Source organism: Coenobita brevimanus, chromosome 93, assembly GCF_032717465.1.
Source record: "Coenobita brevimanus isolate Jiangsu-jjx chromosome 93, ASM3271746v2, whole genome shotgun sequence".
NCBI classification, from domain to species: domain Eukaryota; kingdom Metazoa; phylum Arthropoda; class Malacostraca; order Decapoda; family Coenobitidae; genus Coenobita; species Coenobita brevimanus.
The window spans coordinates 36,680,093-36,685,742 of NC_137046.1; the positions used below are offsets into that span (position 1 = coordinate 36,680,093).

General features: G+C 43.8%; 1 pseudogene; it reads left to right on the forward strand.

The window, feature by feature from the left end:
• Positions 1 to 5,327: 5,327 nt before the first annotated feature.
• Positions 5,328 to 5,447, forward strand: LOC145412634 (5S ribosomal RNA; annotated as a pseudogene).
• The last annotated feature ends 203 nt before the right edge of the window (positions 5,448 to 5,650 follow it).

The window sequence follows — 5,650 nt, forward strand, 5'->3', positions numbered from 1 at the left end:
TACGACATGTCGGCGGGTCTTCTGGTAGATCAGTAAAGCCTGATTTAATGAAATTCAAATCCTTAAACTGTTCCCTGCCCCAGCCGGGATTCGAACCTGGGTCCATGTTAAGTGTTGATATATATATATATATATATATATATATATATATATATATATATATATATATATATATATATATATATATATATTTTTAAGGGTCTGTTTGTCTGTCTGTGTACCATCTATCGGTGTACCTTTTATATGTTTGTTTATCCATAAGTGGACACGTTCATCCTGGGGGGAGGGGGTGGCTACCACGAATAAACTGCCTCCACGTCACCCGGTCAACCTCCATCACGCTGCACTCCCTCCATCCCACACCACTCTCTTTCATACACATCTCCAACCCGTCTTATCTTTGGTCTCCCTCTCCGTCTCTCCCCCTCTGCCTCATCCACGCACATTCTCCTAGTCAGTCTTCTCTCTCCATTCGCTCCACACGACCCGGCATACACATTTTTAAGACAGCTGGATTAAAAGGTGAAATCCCGGACGCGATAACATAAAACCTCCAACACATCCTCGGTCTCCTTCTCCGTCCATCTCACTCACAAGCACTTCCTAATCATCTTCGCGCATTTCATTCGTTTCACATGGCCCTGCGTAACACTGTGGCCGAAAGCTGGACTACAAACCGAACGAAGGGATAAGATAACTTATAACTTCCACTTCATCCTCGGTCTTCCACTCCTCTCTCCCTCCACCTCAGTCACATACATTCTCCATGTCAGCCTCTCACTCTTCATTGGCTGCATATTGCCCTGCGTAATACACTTTTCGAGAAGTGGAATACAAGTCGAAATTACGGCTGCGGAAAAAAAGAAAAAAAAATCACCCCAACCCCGAACTCCCCGTCTCCCTCAATCAAACACTCACGCTGTCCAAGTCAACCTCTCACTCCCCATTCGCTGTCTTTTTTTTTTTTTTAAATTTTTTTTTTTTTTTTTTTTTTTTTTTAGTGCACTTGACTCGGAGTATAGGCTTGGCTACCCTTCCCACGAGGCCCAACAGTCCTCCTAAGTACTGTGCCATATGCCACGTCACCATCTCGGCCATAACACTCACCGTCCATATTGAATACGGTACATGCTGGGGTTTTCTCATACAGGACTGGTGTAGTGGTATTTTGCGTTTTTTTTTTTTTTTTTTTTTTTTTTTTTTTTTTTTTTTTAGCCAGGTCAGCGGGTCTTACAGTAGATGAGAAAATTCTGCTTTAATTATATTCAAATCTTTAAACTGTTCCTTTTTCCCAGCTAGGATTGACACTCGCGTCCACTGGAAAAGCAGACAGTCTCTCTACCGATTCGCCTACCGCCTCCCCTCAGTGGCCCTACGTATACATTTTCGTAAACACAAAATGGAACAATGGCTGCAAAGATATATGACCTCCACCACATTCTCTCTCTCTCTCTCTCTCTCTCTCTCTCTCTCTCTCTCTCTCTCATATACACTCCTCTAGTCAACCTATCACTCTCCACTCGCCTTACATGGCCACGCGCAATACGCTTTTCGTAAACTGGACTGCAAACCGTAAATATGACTTCAAGAACATGAAGGCGAGTTCTGGCTAATACATCAGGACCTGTACTAATCGCTACTCACTCCGGGATAATTACGCCACCCAAAATATTAACGCAGCCGATATTGAAAATGAAACTAATTAAATAGCTCGGCGTGGAAGTGAGTTGAATTGATGAGGCTAATTAGGGCCCGGCAAGAGTAATTACCTGATCATTACGACCTTCACAACCTCAGTAGTAATCATAAAATAATAGAGTTCGTGTTAGCAGTGTTGATTCGATGCTGATAGTGAAACATATGAGAGGGCGAGGAATATAAAGATGGGAAACGGTGGAAAAGAAATCTGGGACGGAGAGAGAGAGAGAGAGAGAGAGAGAGAGAGAGAGAGAAAATATGAGATAAGTAATAGTATGTTAACAGACTGAACAGAGGAGGAGACAGAAGAATGGAGGGAAATGGAAAATGTAGGAGATGAACCAGGAAGGCTGAAGGAAAAAACGATAATAATGAGAGGAAGGAGGAAAATGAAGAAAGCCGAAAAGGAGGAAAATGAAGAAAGCCGAAGAGGAGGAAAAGAAAGAAAGAAAGAAGCTGAAGAAGGTACAATAAAATAAGCAAAATATACTCGTATTTAACATGAATTGTTGGGAAGCAAAAGAGGAGGGAGAAATATGAGGAGGAAGATACATAAAACAAACAGACAGACAGGACGAGCACGAGGACAAGAACACAGGCTTAGCACGAGGACAAGAACACAGGACAAGCACGAGGACAATAACACAGGACAAGCACGAGGACAAGAAATGAGGACGAGAACGAGGACAAGAAATGAGGACGAGAACGAAGCTTCCATACGACGAGAACAGTGACACAGGATGGGGAAGAGAAAGAGAACACAAGGAAAGGACAAAGACAGAAGACATGAGTGAGGGAATAAGGCGAAGACAAGGGCACAGGGCGAGGATAAGGGCACAGTGTGAGGATAAGGGCACAGAGAGGATAAGGGCGCCGGGGGAACATAAGGGCACAAAGTGAGGATAAGGGCACAAGAGGAAGATAAGGGAACAAGAGGAGGATAAGGGCACACGGGGAGGATAAGGGCACACGGGGAGGATAAGGGCACACGGGGAGGATAAGGGCACACGGGGAGGATAAGGGCACACGGGGAGGATAAGGGCACACGGGGAGGATAAGGGCACAGGGGGAGGATAAGGGCACAGGGGGAGGATAAGGACACAGGGGGAGGATAAGGGCCGTAGATGTGCAACTTCACTTCCATCCGCACAGCGTGTGCGGCTGCACGTGGTTATTTGCAGTTGCACGTTTGCGAAGCTATGAAACTTTTTGGCAATCCGTGTTCTAGCATGGAGGTGGACAGAGGGACGTCCCAGCATACAACCTCCCCCAGACAGGCAGTTATCAGAAACATTAGAGAATTCTCATAAACATTCTCCTCAATTTCCAGACTGTTCTTCGTATGATGGCCAGCAGAGACTTCACAGTGCTCTCATTATCATGGTCATTCTCCCCTATATACAGATTATTACTCCAAGAAGCTGTTGTTGTGGACACAGACTACCTAATGGGACCATTTCTCATTAATCTTATCCGTCCTCATGAAAATTAACACCGTTATGGTAACACCTGTTTGCAGTTTATACTGGATGCTACCAGGCGATTTTTATCTGGAAAGGGGTACCATCCCTGCAGAGTGAACAAAATATTCTAGGGTTAGCAAGAATCAAATGCGTGTCCTCTCCTGCACCCTCCTTTAATCGTAGCTAAATTGCTAACCACGATCACAGTCACACAAACTACAGCCAAATTACCAACTCTTCATATACATCATCTTGTCAGGCACCAGTACCGATCGAGTGTAAGATGAGGACGAGGACACAGACCAAGAAAAACACATAACCTACACCTTACAACTGTACTCTTAACACCGTCCTCTGTTTCACCTGCTGTACATTCTCAACCAAAACTCTTCTCTTCTTGCTAACCATCCTAAAAAAAAATAAAAAAAGAGGACGAATACAGAGAGACACGAGGAAGATTTGGATACAGGACAAACACAAGGAACAATACGATGAAGGGGTAGAGGAACAAGGGCATCGGTAAAGGACAACGAACGGAACACAGAACAAGAACGAGAACACGCAACGAGGATGAGGACGTAGGAAAACCAACAAGAGAACAGGAAAAGGGAAAGGACACACAAAGAGAAAGACAGACGCACGAAAAGACCGAAAACAAAGGGCGAGGACGAAGATAAGTCCGAAGGGGAAAAATTGGGAGAAAAATCACGCGTCGACAAAAAGGGTGAGTGTGCTGTCGAGGCTGAACGTAATGTCTTGAGTTACCCAGGGAATAAAAGAAGGGATAATGAGATTCCACTCCCCTTTCTTCATCTTCAAAACATTACCTCACTCCACCTTCCCCCCCACCCAACCTCTCCCTGTTTCAGATAATATGCTCTCTCTCTCTCTCTCTCTATCCTTCTCTCTAGCAGTTCTAGTTGTCCTTCTTTCACTGATATTTTGTACAATTTTACCAATTTCATTACCTTCTTTACATTATTTTTACATCCTTTCTTCTCAGTATACTACTCCTTGCATCAGGCGACGTACTTATGCAAATTATTAAAATTATTTCCCGCTGATTTTAGTCATCTTACAAGAGACATTTCGATAAGCATTGATAAATCTTTAATAAAAATTTTCACTATTAAAAATCCTTCCCAAGTTGAATGAGGTTCTGAGAGATAACAAAAATTAAATAGGAAAAATAGAGTCAACGAACTGAAGGGGTTAAAGGTATGATTTTTCTCTCATATCTTCTTTAATATTACACCATACTCTCCAGTCTCCTCTTTGAAAAACCAGTATAAGCTATTCCGAGCATGAATATTCGGCGAGGACAGGGAATTATCACTGTAAAAGGCATTAATATACTCTCCCTCCTCTGTAATAATATTCGGAGAGCCAGGCGGAGTGAGAAGGCTGGCAGGTGAAGGAAGACCCAACAGTGAGGTAAAAAAAAAAGAGAAGAAAAAGAGGAGTGAAAACGTAGATAAATAAAACGCACGTGGAGTTCTTATCGTAAATGGTTTGGCCCTCACAAAAAACTAGGGGCTGCCAAGTTGGGATGATTTTTTTTCTTTGTACTCTCTCTCTCTCTCTGACACACACACACACACACACACACACACACACACACACACACACACACACACCGAGGGAGCAGAGAGGAGACACACACTTCCGAGCAGTTAAATTTTTTCCCCCTCCCGCCTCGCACCGTCTTGCCAACTCGAGATAAAAGCCCTCTTAAAGTTTCACCCAAGTAGATCTGTCGCCCTGGTTTTTCCCTCACTCGTGGAGGCGGCGAGGGAGAGGGGAGAGAGCGAGGGGAAAGAGGAAGGAAGGTTTGGAGACGCACTGCTCCCAGGAATAATATAACACACTACAGTTGGTTTGTTTTTATCTGACGGAACAATAACACCCTCAAAGCTTTAATTCTACGCTGTGGTTGCATGAAAGATGAGATGCTTTAGTTAAAAGACAGGAATGTGGTGTCCTTGGTTACTAGATAGAAGTGTACCTCCAATCTAACTTTATCTGACCGAGGTGAAAGGGGATATGGATCTTCGTCATGGTAGGTTAAATTTGGTACAGTCAAATAATAAAAGCATACATAACAAGTACAGATGGCTGCGCTCCGAAAAAATCATTACTACCTCGTTAGCTATTGTGATGGAGTGTACTGATATTAAATACCACGTTGAGTACACCGCTTCCCGTCCGATCAGCGAAGTTAAGCAACGTTGGGTCTGGTTAGTACTTGGATGGGTGACCGCCTGGGAACACCAGATGCTGTTGGTGTTCTCCCTACTTGTCAAGTGGGTTGGTGGAGGATTAGTGCCCCTCCCTGTAAAACAATTAACTCTAAGCCCTTGGCCACCCCGTTTGGGATACATGGCGTCTGGCAATGAATGAAAAATGAACGAAAAATGTACCCGGCGGTCAATTGTTCCTTTACACTTTTTTGAAACTGTGTCAAGGTCTAATCAGATATGCCAAACGAT